The 19,390-nt window shown below is 38.1% G+C and overlaps 1 pseudogene; it reads right to left on the reverse strand.

Annotated features, from left to right (window-relative positions):
- Positions 1-6,335: 6,335 nt before the first annotated feature.
- Positions 6,336-7,756, reverse strand: LOC118554000 (calcium uptake protein 2, mitochondrial pseudogene; annotated as a pseudogene).
- Positions 7,757-19,390: the final 11,634 nt, after the last annotated feature.

Below are 19,390 nucleotides of genomic sequence, written 5' to 3' on the forward strand. Positions count from 1 at the left end.
ACTCACTAACTTCAGGAAGCATGACATGAAATAGAAAATTAAATCTAGTTTTTTCTGACACAAATTGAGCTCAGTTTTTTTAATCACTAAATTATCAATATAATCAGACATTAAAAACTTCTCCATGATACAGCTAAACAAATCAGTGAGAAAAAATATTTAAGTATTAAACATAGTGAAATGCTATCCTCAGAGCATAGCTTAAATAAATGTCTCAAAAGTAAAATAATCTTATATATCTGTGCCTGGTTCCTCCACACTGATTTAATAATTATGATTCTGATTTAAAACTTGATCTAAGTGTTGACTGGTTAGAATACTCTGAATATCCTAGTTAAAACATTTGGTTATTGGAAACCTTTATAGTGTTGCATTTTTTACTTATTCCAATCGTCTAAAAAATCTCAGAGTCAAAAACTGTAAGATGGCATGGAAGGACAGAATGTAGATAAGACAGAAACATGGGTAACACATCTACGGTGCTTCACTTGTAATATAAAGCAAGGAGCCTCATTACTAAACCAAATAAAAGCTTCCAAATGACCCCATGTGGTCCACAGAAGCTCAGTCAAGACTTCTGGCTCCATCACCTATGATGATAGAGTTTCTACGGAAAGGACTCCCAAATGGCTGGGTGGCCAGATACCAAGACTCCAGATCAAGACAGAACCCAAATTTAGTCTTTCAGGTGGTGGGGGAAATAACACAATTATTTTTAAAGTGTTTTGTTTTACCCAAGGCCTTCTCACTACTGTTCTAGCCATGGTGTAATAAATGTGTCAATCATTTGCAGATTCTTAGCAGCCAAAGTCAAAAACAAGAAGGAAAGTCCAAAGCAGATGAGGTTGTCATCAGGCTCACACCTCCCTCCTGCATATTCTCCCCAACCTCCCACATTCCAGAGTCCTTTGGCTTCCTGTCAGCTTTATAAGAATATCTTATTTCAGCCTTCAGCCTAAGTAGTCATTCCCAGATCAAGCTGTTGTATGACACATTATTAGAGGTTATTTATTCATACACAAGTAGATATAATGATTCATTTATTCATTCAGTTATTCAACAAACATGTGCTGGGTGTCTCTTTAGCATCAGGCACCATGTTAGTCACTAGAAAAATACTACCATCACCAACTTGGTGAACACAGTAGTAAGAAAGATCGATCCTTACTCAGTTATCCACAATCCCACTCTGCTGCATTTTTCAAGAAGTACTTTGTAGATTGTTAACCCAAAGACGTAGACACTGGCTAAAGAATTTTAAGCAGAAATATACATGTTTTACATAAAAATGACTCTCCTAGAATTCTCAAATCCCAGGGTATACATCCATTCTCTCTGTTTAGAAAATCATCCTTGAACTTAACATACAAATTGTTCAACAACATGTTAAATGGAACTTGTCCTGTTACCTTGGAATTTGAGATTAAGTCCTAAACAGGACAAAAACCAATAAACTGCCTTATATTATAAAAAGCTGCCGAATAGGGGTGCCTAGGTGGCTCAGTCACTTAAGTGATTGACTCTTGATTTCGGTTCAGGTCATGATCTCAAGGTTGTGGGATCAAACCCCGTGTCGGCTCTGTGTTCAGTGTGGAGTCTCCTCGAGATTTTCTCACTCCCTCTCCCTCTGCCCCTCCCCAACTTGTGTGCACTTGCTAAATAAATAAATAAAATCTTACCCAAAAAAGCTGCCAAATACATCCATGTGAATTATTAAGAGTTGACAAAAATCAGTCCTCACCTCCAAACACCCCAAAGAGCCTATATAAATAACTGACTAGCAATTCCCCGGGGGAACCATAGAAATTAAGTAGTTACCAGGTCTTGGACACATTTTGACTTTTCTTTTCTCAATGTGATGAAGTAGAGAGGACTCTTCCCTTTTAAAGAAAGTAGGGAAGGTTCTGCAGACTACTCATGGTAATTAGAAGGGCAAGGAAAAGAGATGCCCATTTCCCTTCACTGTGAGTAGTCATAAGCTGCAGTTCAAATCCACTGTGAAAATATTCTCGGGAGAGTTTGACATGCTTCCCTTGGGTTTGGGAGGCAATGGGGCACCTTGAAACTGGTGCCTGTCTCTGCCTTCAGGATTCTGAAGATGGAGATCGACCAGAGCCGTTGTACCGGGGTGAGGAGGGGGAGCAGCTGTGGGAGTAGTCTGTGCTCCGATCATTTGGCAAGGCCAGCTCAAAAGGACGTCATGCAAAACCCAAGCCATCTGGAAAGTACCTGTATTGGCTTCCCTTTACGACTGCAAGGAATTCCACCAATTTCATGGTATAAAACAACGCAAATTTATTCTCTTGGAGTTCTGCAGGTCAGAAGGCTAAAATGGGTCTGCAGGGCCACTTTCATTCTAGAGCTCTAGGGGAGAAACTGTGTCCTTGTCTTTTCCAGCTCCTAGAAACTGCTTACATTCCTTGGCTCATGTTCCCTTCCTACATCTTCAAAGCCAGCAGTGTAGCATCTTCTGTCTTCTCTGACCTCTCCTTCTGTCTTTACATGTTCTCAATATGACTCCAACCCTCCACCCCCCTCTCACAAGGACCCTTGTAATTACATTGGATCCACCTGGATAATCGAGGCTAATCTCCCCATCTCAAGATCCTTAACTTATTCACATCTACAAAATCCCATTTACCATTAACATTCAGATTCCAGGGATTTGGAAGTGGATATATCCTGCCCAAGGAGGCAGCTTGTTGGGTCGTAGGGACTCCAGCATTAAGAAGCTTAGAGGTGCATCTCAAATGATTGAGGACAAATGGCCCAAGTCAGAGCTCTCAGAGGACTTCCAAAGTACCACATAAATATGTCCCATGAAGGATCCAACATCTGAACCTCTGCCCTACAGAGACAACAATGTTGAATCCCAACAAGTCAAGGCTTCCTTCAGTCAGCTTTCTCCTTCCCCTTGGAAGACCCAGGGGTGATATTTGGGGTTGAAGTGAAGAATGAAGAGAAGTGAGAGAACACAACAAGCCCGGCCCCGTGGTCAGGCCTAAGACAACAGGAAGTGAGAGGCTGTGAACTAAACGTGAGATTGATTTAGACAACACTGAAACTTTTACTACCCCACTATGAGTCCCTATTAATAAGATGTGACTCTGCTAATATTGGAAAAGCATGAATTATGCCAGCAAGGCAACCAAGGGATAGGGAAACAGAAATCCAACAGAGCGCGTTGGAAGAGTAAGGTTGGAAAATAATTAAGCCCTTTCCTATTTGTAGAAAACAGATTTCAGCCTATTCAACAGAGTGGTTCCAATGGGTTTTTTGCATATGTAGCCAAGTCTGTGGCTTTTGATTTTTTGTTTTTTTTAATATTTTTCTGCCTCTGATTTCCTATATGCACCTGCCTAGAAGCGCTCTTTATGTTAGCTGCTGTGTGGTCTGCCACTCCCATACTTCGCAGCAAACAGCCCATTCCAGATCCGCCTATGCTCATAATTATTCAGAGTCTGCCTAATTCTCTAAATGTATTAACTGGCACTGGATTGACACCTTGTATGTTGTTCAGCAGTTGTTACACTGGCTTTGAAATTATTTCAGCTTGGCATTACAGAGATAATCTGTCACTAATGCAAACTTGTGTATTTACAATATTAGAATCGCTGTCTTGTTATTTTTTCATTACTACTGTATTTTCTGAGTCTCCCTCATTACCATGTGTATTGTTTCATTATTTACATTTTGAATGCTATTATCTCTAAGGCTGTCAGCAGAAGCATTGAGATAATGATGCTGTGGGAAGAGAATTATCTAAATATGGATCTTCCTTCTTATGCTCAAATAAATTATTGTCTAACTCTTCAGATGCTTCTTCTGGGTCCTCATTAAGACACTCATGGCCTCGGGGAATTATGGAGCATCAGCTGCCTTTGTCTGAGGGTCTGAAGGTACAGAAACAAAACTAGAGATAGAGAAACCGATCAAGACTTGAAGTGAAGGACATTCCTGATAGTAAGTCACAGGGAATGTGAAAACATCCAATGAAATATGTATTTAACAGCAACGGCCTTGAAAGAGAATGGTATTTGAAAGTCTGAAGGTAAAACAATGACTGAAATGAAACGTTGCAGGTGTTTTGTTTCATTTTGATTTAGATATTACCTGTTAAAGAAAAAAAAAAGCAGACAATCTCCATGGGACTTTACCAAGTGCCATGGTTTTAAAAACCAACTACGCATCCATGCCTCCCAAATTTCTATTTTTATCTCTGACCTCCCCACTGAGCTTCAAATTCAAATCTCTAATTGCAAATCTGACATTTACACTTGCCTGTCCACTGTCATCTCAAATGTAATATGGCTAATTCAAAACCTTTTCTTCCCCAAAAGTCTTTTTCTTCTTGTCCCCAGTCCTTCAGTCTCAGTTCGTGGCGTCACCATGTACTGTACAAAATCCAAGAGATTTCCTTCGACTCCCTTCTTCTCTTCCTGCCTGCATGGACTTGGTCGAGTCCTGTAGGTCCATCTGCAGGGTGCACCCTGAGCCCCCTAAGGGCTCTCTGCCTCCACAGAGACCACCCTTGCCCAAGACATCCTCATCTCTTAATGCACACGGCCTCTCACCGGAGGAGCCAGCATGCCTTCTTGCATCTCCGCCCACAGCAGCTAAAGTGAACTGTACGAGATGTGCATCATGTCATGTCTCCCTTCTGCTCCAAGCTCTGTGGCTTCTCATCCCACTTAGAATAAAATCTACACCCTGTGCCATGGCCTACAGAGCTCCAAGTGACCTGCTCCTGCCCATCTCTTAGATCACATCTCCTCTCATTCTCTCCAACAACAGTGGTGTTCTTCTAGGTCACTCCTGCTTCATGCTCTCTGCACAAACTGACCCTTCTGTCTAGAACATTCTGCTCCAGATCTACACATGCATGGGTGACTGCTTCTCCTCATTTAAGTCTCTCCCAGATTCCTCAAGGAGAACTTTCAACTCCTCAGACACTCTCCCTCCTATCTGGTACTCCTTCATGGTACCTATCACTCTCTACAGCATCCAGTCCATTAGTTTGTTCTCTTATTACCTGTTTTATCCCACCAGAAGATAAGTTCCATGAGGGCAGCAATCTTGTCTCTTTTGTTCTCTCCACTGTATATCTAGGGTCAAGTTTGGTACCTAGCTCGTAGCAGTCCCTCAGTAAATATTCATGAATAAATGAATGACTGGAATCCAAATTACTTGTGACTCAGTGTCAGAGGCCCACACTGCCAGTCTTCTTAGTTATACTAAATAGGCTCATCTCTGGCTATCTTCCTACATGTATGAAAGGATCCAAGTTGGAGACTCAGTTTCCAGGTATAGGGGTGGATGCTCACTGCCTTTTGCAAAGCCAGCACCTCAGGCTCTGCCCAGTCACTTCACCACTCCCCTGTTACCATCATAGTGAGAGACCTGTGTCCCAGCTCCTGTTCTAGTGTGGGGAAGTCCTCTCCATTCTCTTGGCTACTAGAGCCCAGAACCTTCCTTTCTGGAATGCTTCTCTTTGGTAACATTATCTCTCCTGACCTCTTTCTTTACAGATTTCCCAGTCATAGACAAATTAGATTTACTCTCCTCAGGTCCCAATAAGAATGCCAGGTTTACTGGAAAGACAGAAATTTCTGTTTTAATACTATTGTTTCAATCCTTTCTGACATCCTGCTGTGGTGATTCAGCATAGAATTTAGCTATAGGTTTTTGTTTATTTTTGAGAGGGGTTATATAAAGGAAGGAGAGTGAGTGGCAGACTTTGTCTCAAAAAATGTTTCTTGAAGCCCTATATTCTTTACCATTTTAATGCCAAAAACAAACCAAAAAAGTGTGTCCTTAGTTCCTAAGACAGGTATCACCCACATACAACCCATCTGTTTCTCCACGGATAAAACAAAATGTAAAAAGTAAATAATCAATGCCACCTTCTTTTTTTTTAATCTGTGTAAATACTTTATTCTTTTTCTACATAGGATATTGAAATTTACACATTATTTTTAAGACAACTAATATACAACTAACTGAAATAAAATACACAAGAAGCTTATGAATTACGAAATACAGATGAGAAAACCTGATAAGTTTTTAATTTAATTTGCCCTACTGGGAACATCAGGACTCCTGGACTTGATATTGGCCTTGTGTATCAAACACTTTTTTCTGTAAGTACTAGCTGACACCCTTCCAAAGAGCACGTTGTACTACTGTGTCTAAGAAATCAGTGAATAACTAGGTTTTCCATCTTATCAAAGTACAAAGCATTACTTCAATTCTAGGCCCTCTGACAGAATATATCTATTTTTACTAAGTTCTTTTATGAAATTTTATTAAGAAATTATTGATTCAGAAAGTAAATACAAGGCATCTTTATATTACAAAGAAAATCAAGAAGACAAAAATCTAGTATTTTAAACAAATTCCAAATTCTGACATTTGGAGCAGTATGATTCCCAGATTATCTTTTTCTAAAAGAGATTTCTTCCAGCTTGTTTCCAGACTTCTTTTACTCCTTTAATGCTTTCTCTTTTCACACATTTCCAGTATTCCTCTACACTTTGTTGTTGTGGTACCCATAAACCTCGATGCATCCTGTTTTTTAAAATCCTGAGAAACTCGCCATGACTAAGACATTCATCACCATACACATCAAGGATCTTGAAGACGGTGTCCAAAATATAGTTTGAGAGTTCCCGTCCTGTTGCTACTCTCACGGCCCTCTTAAGCTCCGCCAGTCTGACGATGAGCTAAACTGCACATTTGCATAGCAATAGCAAAGTCTCCCAAGTGGGTCGTAAAATGACAAAATGACTTGAACTCATCCAAACTAATGCTCTCTTCTGCTGACAACTTCTCTCTTACATTTTTCCAATAGATGTCTTTATTTTCAGTGTTAGTGAAGAAAAGTAGCCACTCTGCAAAGTCTTCTTTTCTCATGAAACTCAAACCTTTAGAAAACTGAAGGAATTCCATTTTTTGTACCCCCGTTTGGAAATTCTCCATAAATCTTCGAAATTCCCTATAATGAAGTTTTCTTTCTCCTCTTTTTCCAAAAATATGTATCTGAAGGGTTGTGGTAATTTCAGGTTCTTTCACTGTTGATTCCTGGCATTCTGTTTCATTAGCTATTGCTGTCTTCAAGTCATCTTGTTTACTTACGATCTTCTGTAGCTTAAAAAATTCCTTTTTCTCAACCATCTCATTATCATCTGCATCCAGCATTTTAAAAGCAACATGAAACCCAGTATGAGGTTTAGTGAGCACTGTAAGCAAGAAAAGATACTCAGTATATGAAATTAGTCCTTTATCGCCAAGGTCTCTAAAAAAGGTTGATCCACAACGAGCTGGTTGGATTCCTGCCAGTATATCCTCGATATCCTTTTTTGTCAGCTTCTTCACTGAAGTTTTACGTTCCATTTTATCAAACATTCCTGAAAAGTGGAAGTCTCGTGGTGTCATATAATATTCTCCTTCATTTCCAGTGAAGAAAACTGCATGAAGCGCTGTTTACGAAGGGACAATTTTTCTCCCATCTCTCCAGAGTCAACATTTTCCTGTGCTAAGACGGTGAGGCTGCCCTCAGGTGCCGCGACATTCATGCAGCCATGGTACCATGCCACTCCTGTGCCTGCCAGGGCCACACCGGCCACGCCGCAGTCAAGGGGCCGGGGCCGGGCAAACCTCGCCGGCCAGCAGCGATCCCACACCGCAGTCTCCCTTCCGCCCCAGGCCGCCAGCCAAGTGCCTCTTGCCGGCCTCCATCTTTGCAGAAGCGCCCCATCACCTCAATGCCACGTTCTACAACTCACCAAGATCCCCAGAGAGAGGAGATAATGAAGAGTCATTGAACCGTTTTCTTGAAAAAATGTAATGCAGATCATATTTCTGAAGGTCAAAAAGGTCAGTAAATGGTTCAGTGTTTTATGGTTAATGTTTGCAGAACAGTTAATATTAGAATAGTAATAACACAGAATAATATAGAATCTGACTATTCAAAAGATACAAATGAAATTAGTTTCACAACTTAGACATCTGTAAACTATCAAGACAATTATTTTATCTAAACGTGTCAATTTAATGGAAAAGTACGATAATTCTGTGCTGTGGGGCAGATATGAATTGTTTGCAATAGAATTACTGCTGTTAAGAGTTCATACTTAGTTTAGCGCTTACTATGGGCCAGACAGTATTGCATGTGCTTTCTGGATGCTCATGCCTGTACTCCTCACAAGCCCCTCTGACATGGCCAACAATGCATGTCTAGTTATAGCAAAGAAACTGAAGCATAGAAGGATAAGCCATTGCCCACTGGTAGACGGCTCTCAGTAACAAGCTGGGTTTCAAACCCAGCTATACTTGATTTAATGACCAAACTAAGCTACCTGTACCCTCCTCCCGGGGTGGTAATTGGCGACATTTACTGAGCCCTCCCACTTTGCCATGCACTACGGAGACCATGTTGCAGGTTTTCTATCACCCAATCTTTCCAACAATCCTGAGGTGGAGGAACTATTATTATAACCATGATTTAAAACGGATGATGGTACGATTTTGCAGAAAGTTTCTCCCATATTGCTCACTGCTAGAAACAACTTAAGTTTTATTCAATTTTGCAAAGCTGGCCGCTTAGATCACCCTGTTTTCTTCAGTAGCCCCACACAAGGCCCGAGAATTGCCAGGTATGTGTCATTTCCACTTCTTTAATGTAACCTCTGTTTTTTGCATCTAGAAAAAAATCTTAACCGTTTTTTAATAAAGATTTTATTTATTTGGTTACTTGTCAGAGAGAGAAAGAGAGAGAGCACAAGCAGGGGGAGCAGCAGGCAGAGGGAGAGGGAGAAGCAGATTCCCCGCTGAGCAGGGTCTCCATCCCAGGACCCTGGGATCATGACCTGAGTCGAAGGCAGACACTTAAATGACTGAGCCACCCAGGCATCCCAAATCTTAACCCTTTTATTCTTAACTGAGGCAGGCATATTTTTAAGGTGATGCTTCTAAGTTTTCTAGCTGAACAGGCCTGTCTCATTCCAACCCAGCATTAGGGCTGAACACTCCAAGAGAAAGCTTATCCCCACCAAGGAGGCTCCATAATACCCCAATCTAAGAGGGCTGCAAGTCATAAAATATGAGTCCTTTCTTCAGCTTAATTAATTGGACCATATAACAGAAACACTAACAAAGGACTTTTATAGACTCCAGCCAGTGAATCTTTTTCAAAGTGAAGCCTATAATATTATTTTATTAGTCCACAAGTAACAAATGTAATGCAGACGTCAATCTCATTGGAATAGTAAAGAAATCTCTGAAGCCAACAGAAGAGAACTGGGAGCTCCATCAAACAGTGATAACAGGGTGATTTAGCAACAATCACCATTGATGGCAAAACATGCGTGCATAATAAGGGAGGTGAACTAATACTAAAATTGGGACTTATTACTTACAATCAAGAGTTAACAGGGACGCCTGGGTGGCTCAGTCGTTAAGCCTTCGGCTCAGGTCATGGTCCCAGGGTCCTGGGATCGAGCCCCGCATCGGGCTCCCTGCTCAGTGGGAAGCCTGCTTCTCCCTCTCCCACTCCCCCTGCTTGTGTTCCCTCTCTCCCTGTGTCTCTCTCTGTCAAATAAATAAATAAAAATCTTAAAAAAAAAAAAAAAAGAGTTAACACCTATTCCTTATGATCTGACAGGCACTGTTCTGAACACTTCAAATGAATGATTTCAAAATAACACACATGGCGAGGTACAATTATCATCTCATGTTACAGACTGGAAAACTGAGGCTTAGACAACTCAAGTAAATTGTGCAGGGTTATACAGCCTGGAAGCAGCAGAGCCAAATCGTGATCCCACATTCTGGACCTTACATATTTTTAGTTTGTTGTGTTTTGTCAGCCTTTAGTGACTTAGAGCTGTTAACAGCGCGGGCGGGCCACACTGAACTGCATGCAGTTCCCACAGCTCGGCAAGCACCTTTGCCCCTGCGGGTCTCCCTGCCCGGACCACCTACCTCAGCCAACTCACTTTCTTTTTTTAAGATTTAATTTTAGAGAGAGAGCACGAGCGAGTGAGGGAGAAGGACAGAGGGAGAGGAAGAGAATCTCAAGCAGACTCCACGCTGAGCGCGAGACCGAGGGGGGACTCCATCCCGCGAACTGGAAATCATGACCTGAGCCAAAACCAAGAGTTGGATGCTTAACAGACTGCGCCACCCAAGTGCCTCTCTGCCAACTCACTTTTTCCTAAGATTCAGCTTAAGTGTCACTTTGGAAAGATTTCTATTATGCCAACCACTCCTGTTCCAGTCTTCTGCCAGTGGCATGCTAAGACATCCTTTCTCTGGCTTAACATACATGATCCATTGTGTGCAAAAAAAGAAAAAATGGAATCAAATAGGCAACCTGGAGTGAGAAAGAAAACACTGATATCCAGAACTACCACTGTCTTATACAGAAAAAAAGAAACCTACATTCACCTAACTGTGGCTAAATACCTTTGATTTTTTCAGTCACTGACTATCAGGTAATGTTTACACTATTTGTCTATTTTACAAATGCTTAGGGGTGAAGCTATAATGAAATATGCATCCATTATTTATTTGAGCCTTTTGACAGTCCATGGTTCTTCCTTATTTCAGTCCAATTTAATTTCAGCAAGCAAAAAAAAAATCATATTATAAAGATAAGCTAAACGATTTTTTCCTTTCCTGGTGTAGGAGGAAATCAACTATATGGAGGTCTCTAGATGATAAATAACTTCTCCACCTCTTGCTTTTCTTGGCAGGCTTGTGAAATATTTATTACATTTCTTTCTAACAGCTTAAAAGTATCTTTCTCCTCCAGAGAATATTATCCTATGACCCAACGCATGTCCCACTGTTGCCTGCTTCAGCCGTGCTTGCATCTCCTGCCCCCTCGCCTGATCCCTGTCTTTCAATGCTGCCTTTGGGTTAACTTCTTCTGACAATTTCTGTTGCCTTTCGTTTAAGCTGTTACACTCCATATGGCTTCTCTTTCTTTGATGTGGCCCAAAACATATTATAAACCACAGAACACAAGCTCCACGATGTAATAGTTCACCTAAGAATCTCTGCAGTATTCTAACGAGGGCAGAGCTTAGCACAACTCTAAAGAAATGGAGAACACCTAGACAAAGAGGGAGAAATCCCCATCTGTGTATCAACTCAATGTGTCAAGGAAACTATTCTTCAGAACCATATGGCTACTTTTTACCTGTGGGCAAATGTTAGCACAAACCAACCACTGGGATATACCCAGCGACGAAAACCAGACAAGTTGACCACTGATAATCAGTTAGTGAGCCTGATTGGAGATTCAGATTTGAGATTCAATGGCAAATTGATCCAAAACAGATTTTTTAAAAAATCCCAGAACTAAAAGCAAACAGATTTAGAAAATGTTTTTAAAAATTATTCACCCATTCCACCCCCCTCCCCAACAAATGTACAAGAGGAGTTAAGCAGCTTCAAGAGAAACTGTTTATTGAGTCAAGCTAACAGGACAATAGAGAAGAGAATAAAAAATTGTCTGTCTTTATGACAAATATTGGTGAATGTTGAAAATGAAATGGATTCCTCAACTGAAGATTAAAGATTCTCCCAGCATTTATAGACTTAGTTTTGTATATAGTTAAGTGAGATAGAAAGAAAGAGAGAGAGAAGGGGGAAACAGGGAGGGAGGAACTAAGCTATAGGGTATCAAGAGACTGTGTTCAATTCAGATTGTACAGCTGAGCTGCAGAATATCCTCGAGCAAGAGTCCCAACCCTTGTGACCAAATGGACTCATCAGCTGGGCAAGGCTAATTAGGACCATCCACCTTCCCCACCTAAAAAGCAGAGTTCATGTTAATTAACTTGGACATTTTGAACAACCTGAGCTCCACACACAAAAGGTGAAAAGGGTATTTCATGGTTGTTAGCAGTTACCTGTGAAATTATTTAAGTCGTCAGAAGGACAGAGACAGATCTGCCCCTGGGAGAGATCTCCCATGCCACCGCACTGACCACACATCATGTGTTTTTAAAGAAAAGTATCCCTCCCACTCCACTCTCATTTCTTCTTCTGTCCCTCTTTCTCTTGTCTCTTTCACTTAAGTATTCTTATTCTCTAAGACTGTCACTATCTTTTATGATTTTATATTTTCTTCTAAAAGCTAAGAAGCCACTTATAGTAAAATTTGATGTACCTTCCTCCACATTTTCCCCATCCATCCAAAACCCCAACAGATACCTTATATTTCTTCTATTATACCAAACCGTATTCTCTAGTCATGTTATATCAGTAAACAAAATTATCTGCTCTTCTCTACTAATCCCATGAAACAGATTAATATGGATGCACTTTTACATAGCATTGGCATCCAATTCTGGACAACTGAAAAGAAGAAAACTTGAGGACTGACTTTAACGTCTTGTTTTGTGTTTTAATGACTACACACACACACACACAGAGGATGCTAAAGAGTTAGCTTTATTCTAAAGTAAATACATCATGAACTATCTCACTGGATGTAAGTCCTTGTGTTGCCTCCGGGCACTATTGCTTTCTTTCCCCTGAAGTGCTTGTGAAGAGCAGTTCCACTGTGATTTGCAAACACACTTCACCTTCTCTGACTTTTGGAGAGTTCCTAGAGTCTTGTGTTTTAAAAGGTTAGGTTATATATCAAAAGTGTACTGCAAAGTTATTAGCTTGATCTTTGAACCAGAATGGGTTATCTGGTATCCAATTCATAATTTGTCAGTAATATATAAAACAAGTCGAGGGGAAAAGGGAAAACAAGGAAGAAAAAAGAAAACTTTTTAAAGAGTACTATTTAAATAACTATTTTTTATATAAAACCTTTAAATATCACTAACTGAAGATGTTTTAGGATAGACCAAACTAGAAATCATAACTGTATCTACACCACAGCATGTAGCCTTAGAAATTAAGTTTGAGGAACTCTGAAAATTATCTTATAGGAATTCCTTTAAAATGTCACCATTATCCATTCACCAGGTTTATTCTGTTATAGAAATAATAATAAATTTACCTGTTAGTTAAACTTTAATTATGGATTTGGCTACTTTGTTCCAGGTACTATAGTAGCTTCTGGGAATAAATAGATGAAAATGTGGCCTTTTATCACAAGTCCTTATAGTTTAGCCAGGGTGAAAGACAAGTACATGAACAATTTCAGTCATGTAGAAGGAGTACACAGGAAGCATGCTTATCTTTGTTGATCTATCCAAGCCACAATTAGAAAGGGTACAGGGGTAAGAAAGGGAAAGGCAGGGGGGAAAAGTCTGCAATGCCACACATCAATGAAACAATGAGTGTTTTAGTACACTTAAAGCATGAGTGTGACAGCTCCCAAGCACAGAGCTGCAGAAGAAAGCACAGAACAGAACACAGGGAGCCCTGAATGATATGAGAAGTAATTTTTACTGCAGATAATGGTAGGCTATGGTAATATCTAAGCAGTGAAATGATAAAATCTTGTTAGAGTTGCACTTTAGAAAGATCACTCTGAAGACAGTACGAAAGATCTATGTGAGAGATTGTTCCTTGAACACAAAAGATCCAAATATATGGGTTTTTATTGACTCCTCCCTAAAACTGACAAAAAGGAAAAATGTAATAAAAATGGTGTGAAGCCAGGAGGACAAACAAAAAAAAAGAAGGAAATAGATTTTTGCATGATGGCAAGTCAATGGAAGAGTATTTATGCAGTGCAGAGAAAACTGAAGTCTAAATGCCTACAGGGAGGGACAGGAATGAGCATCAGAATGATTCACAGGAGAAGACTAGACTTAGCAAATAGAGACTCAAGGTGTCTGAGATGGAGGGGGGTGGAGAATGACATGGCTTAAAATAGGATTGATTTCAAGCTTTTATGAGGAATAACTAGATCTCAAGTCTCCACTCTAGCTCACAAAACTAGGCAACTCTACGGAATAAATAGCTGCTCTAGGAGGAAGAGCAGCTATTTATTCCGTAGAGAAATGGAAGTGGAAAAGCTCTAAAATCAGCACCACAAGATTTAGTAAAGGGTAGGCATGAGATCCATTTAGAAAACAAGAAAAAAAAAAATCAGTGAAATTCCACATCTTAAAGAGATGAGAATTCTCTTTGATTCACAGAATACTAACTTCTTTTGGGAGAAATTAGCTAGCCTAGAGAAAAGAAATACAGACATCGATAGTTAGGACTTTCCAATAAATTGGTCAAATTTCCTTTAATCATCCTACCATAAAGCCAACTCAATGACAGTCATCTCTCTCCATAAGACACACATACACACCACATAAACACACTCATGACACAGAGCTTCCATATGACTTTTACTGCTTCAATCTTATGTATGAACAGAGAGGCAAGAAAATTACACATCCAGACATATGACAGAACCCTGCCGCAAGAAAGGCAGAGGAAAAAAAAAAAAAAAGAAAAAGGAACGAAAGAAAACAGAATTAATGGAGGAAATATAAGAAAATACTTTGAAATGGGATTCTATAATTTATATTCTAAGATAAAAGGTGTTACATTCATGAAATAAGAACAAGAGATTATAAAAATGGAACAGTATGAGAACATCAGATTAAAAAACCTGAGAATTAAATAGAATAAAAGTGTTTAAAGATAAAGCTAGAGAACCGTCCCAAATAAGAAAACAAGAATATAGATGGAAAAAAAGAGAAAAGAAGAGGATAAATCCAGTAGGTCCTACATTTGAATTATATGAGTACTGTGGAATACAGAGAGTTTTATATTAGAGATACAATAGCATTTCCCAGAACTGAAGAACATGCATTTCTCAACTAAAAGTACTGTTTGAATGCTCAGGAAAATATCTGAAAAAGACCCACACCAAGTTACACTATTGTAAAATTTCAAAATGCAAGGGATATAGAAAAAATATTTACAACTTTCAGAGGAGGAAAAATGAGTCACAGAGAATGAAGAAGAGCAATGCTGTGATCTCACTTATATGTAGAATCTAAAAAAGTTGAACACATAGAAACAGAGAGTAGAATGGTGGCTGCCAGGGCCTGGGTGTGGAGAAAATGAGGAGATGTTGTACAAAGGGTACAAAGTTGCAGTTATGCAGGATAAAATAGGTTATGGGGATCTAATGTACAGCCTGGTGACTATAGTTAATAATACTGTATTGTGTACTTGAAATTTGCTAAAAGAATAGATCTTTAAGTGTTCTCACAAGAAAAATAAGAGGTGATAGATATGTTAATTAGCTTGATCATTTCACAATATATACATATATCAAAAATGTCACTTCATTGTACATCTTAAAAGTATACCATTTTTATTTGACATTATATCTCAATAAAGCTGGAGTTGGGGGGAAAAAAGAGCAATATGGAAAGCAGATGAAAAGAAATCAAGATTGGAGCCAAAATCAGTAAAGTTGAAAACAGAAAAATAATAGAGAATATCAATCAACTCAAAAAGAGATTCTTTAAAAGGATTAAACAATTGATAAAACTCTATCTATTTTGGTCAAGGAAAACAGAGAAGACACAAATTACCAATATCAGGAGTGACATCACTACAGATAATACAGATATTCAAAGAATAAGGGAATATTATGAACAGCTTTACCCTAATAAATTCAACGACATAGTTGACATGGACAAATCCCTTGAAATATACAAATTACCAAAGCTCGCTCAAGAAGAAATAGATAACCTGAAGAACCCCACATCTACTAAAAAAATTAGTAAATATCTTCTTACAAACAAAACTCCAGGCCCAGATGGCTATACTGGGGAATTCTACCGAACATTTAAGAAAGAAATAATATCAGTTCTGCAGAAACTCTACCAGACAACTGAAGAGAAAACAACTTTTAAACTCATTCTATGAAGCCAGTGGTATTCTGATATCAAAACATTTCAAGGAAAGAAAACTATCTACCAGTATCTCTCATGAACATAAATATGAAAAATTTTAACAAAAAATTTAGTAAACTGAATATTATATTAACAATAATATATAAAAGGTATAACACATCACAACTGAGTGAGGTTTATCCCTGGGATGCAAAGCTGATTTAACATTCAAAAAAAATCAATGAAATTTACTATATTAATAAGCAAAAAAGAAAAAAAAAAAACATGATCATGTCAATAGATGCAACAAAAGCAATGGACAAAATCCAACACCTTTCTGATATAAATTCTCAGCAAATTAGAAATAAAAGAGAACTTCCCTGATCTGATAAAGAGCATCTATGAAAAATCTACAGCTAATATCATAAGTAGTAATGAAAGATTAAAACCTTCCTCATTAAGATTATAAACAAGGCAAGGAAGTCTGCTCTCCCTATTTCTATCCAACTTTGTTCTAGAGGTTGTAGCCAGTGCAGTAAGATAAGTAACAGAAATAAAAGACATCCAGATTAGAAAAGAGTAATAAAAGCTGTTTTTATTTAGAAATGGCATGGTCATATGTGGACCTACATAAAAGCTACTAGAATGAATAAATTAGTTTAGCAGGCTTTCATGACATGAAATCAAAATTTCAAAAAATCAACTGTATTTCTAACCACTAAAATACTCAGAAATTGAACTTTAAAAAATACTATTTATAAAATATCAAAAATATGAAATAATACAGATAAATATATTTAAATATGTGCAAGACCTTTACAATGAAAAGCATAAAACAATGCTGAGAGATATTAAGGAAAACTTAAATAAATGGAGAGGTAAATTGTGTTCATGGATCACATGACTCAGTATTGTTAAGTTGGCAATCTCTGAAAATTGATCTATAGATCCAATGCAATTCCATCAAAATCGCAAAGTGTATTTTTTTGTAGAAATGAAAAGCTGATTCAAAAATTTATAAGGAAATGCAAATGACTTAGTATAATCAAAGCAACTCTAAAAGGATAAACAAATTCTTAGGACCTATACTACCTGAATTCAAGACTTATTGTAAAGCTACAGTCATAATAACAGTTTGGGCTTGGCATAAAGATAGAACAGAATAGAGTTCAGAAATACAACCACAGATATGGACAACTGATATGAAACAAAGGTTCAAAGGAAATTCAGTGGAGAAAGAATAGTCTTTTCAACAAATGATTCTGGAGAAAACTGATTTTTGACAATGTTCAAAGGATAAAGGAGAAATAGAGAAAGGACAGTGTTTTCAATAAATAGTGTTGGACAATAGCCAAACTGTGGAAAGAGCCAAGATGTCCATCGACAAATGAATGGATAAAGAAGATGTGGTATATAGATACAATAGAATATTATGCAGCCATCAAAAGGAATGAGATCTTGCCATTTGCAACGACATGGATGGAACAGGAGGGTGTTATGCTGAGCGAAATAAGTCAATCAGAGAAAGACATGTATCATATGACCTCACTGATATGAGGAATTCTTAATCTCAGGAAACAAACTGAGGGTTGCTGGAGTGGGGGTTGGGGTGGGAGGGATGGGATGGCTGGGTGATAGACACTGGGGAGGGTATGTGCTATGGTGAGTGCTGTGAATTGTGCAAGACTGTTGAATCACAGATCTGTACCTCTGAAACAAATAATACAATATATGTTAAAAAAAAAGAAGAAGAAGAAGATAGCAGGAGGGGAAGAATGAAGGGGGTAAATCTGAGGGGGAGACGAACCATGAGAGACAATGGACTCTGAAAAACAAACTGAGAGTTCTAGAGGGGAGGGGGCTGGGAGAATGGGTTAGCCTGGTGATGGGTATTAAAGAGGGCACATTCTGCATGGAGCGCTGGGTGTTATACACAAACAATGAATCATGGAAGACTACATCAAAAACTAATGATGTATGGTGATTAACATAACAATAAAAAATTAAAAAATAAATAAATAGTGTTGGAAAATTAGATATTCATATGCAAATAAAAATGAACTTAATCCATAGTTTGCAACATATTTAAAAGTAAAGTCAAAGTGGACCACTAATTTCAATATAACACAAAACTATAAGCCTTCTAGAAGACATAGAAAAGTTTTGCAACTTTATGTTAGGCAAAGTGTTCTTATATACCACACAAAACATGATTCATTAAAATATACACACACGCATATATTCCTCATCAAAACAGACCTCTGCTCTTCCAGAGAAACTGTTAGTAAAATGGTAACGCAATGCACCGAATTAAAAAAAATATTTGAAAATTAAATATCTGCTGAAGCATTTATATCCAGAATAACTTTCAACATTCAATAAGAAAGCAAACAAAAAAACTAATAGAAAGTGGACAAAAAATCTAGAGACACTTCACCAAAGAATGTACCACTGATAAGCACATAAAAAAGCATTCAACAGCAATAGCCATCAAGGAAAATACAATCTAAAACCACAAGGTGATAACACTAATACCTAAAATTAAAAGAACTTCCCATGCCAAGTGTTGGTGAGAATATGAATTGACTGCTAAGAAACAATTTCGCAGTTTCATAACAAATTAAATATATATTTACCTTATGACCCAGTAATCCTATTCCTAGGTACTTACCCAAGAGAGATGAAAGCAAATACCCCAAGACTTGTATGTGAATGTTCATAGCAGCTTTTTTTGGTAATAGTATAAAACTAGAAACAACCAAAATGTTCATCAATAGGTGAATAGCTAAACTGTAGTATATCCTTACAATGGAATATTGCTCAGCAACAAAAAAGAACGAGTTACTGACACAACATAGATGAATCTCAAAATAACTAGGAGTGAAAAAGAACCCAGAGCATTTATAGTGTATGATTTCATGTATATAAAATTCTAGAAAATGCAAACTAATCTATAGTGACCTAGGCAGATCAGTGGTTGCCTGGGTACTGGTAAGGTAGATGGGGCAGAAGGGAGGGATTAAGAAGGAACTCAGGAAAAGTTTTGTGGATAATTAATATATTTACTTTCTTGATTGTAGTGATGGTTTCACAGGTATATAAATATGTCAAAATTTATCAAGCTGTATACTCCAAAACTCTGCATTTTACTGTATGTCAATTTATCTTTAAAAAGTTTTAAAAGACCTTAAAAGTAGAAAAAGAAAATTGAGTGAAAAAAATTTTATTTTTATTTTTTAAATTTAATTTAATTTTATTATGTTATGTTAGTCACCATACAATACATCATTAGTTTTGTTTTTTTAATTTTATTTTACTATGTTATGTTAATCACCATACATTACATCATTAGTTTTTGATGTAGTCTTCCATGATTCATTGTTCGCGTATAACACCCAGTGCTCCATTCACTATGTGCCATCTTTAATATCCATCACCAGGCCAACCCATCCCCCCACCCCCCTCTAGAACCCTCAGTTTGTTTCTCAGAGTCCATAGTCTCTCATGGTTCGTCTCCCTCTCCGATTTCCCCCCCTTCATTTCTCCCTTCCTACAAGCTCCTTTTTTCT

Source organism: Halichoerus grypus, chromosome 4 (assembly GCF_964656455.1).
Source record: "Halichoerus grypus chromosome 4, mHalGry1.hap1.1, whole genome shotgun sequence".
NCBI classification, from domain to species: Eukaryota; Metazoa; Chordata; class Mammalia; order Carnivora; family Phocidae; genus Halichoerus; species Halichoerus grypus.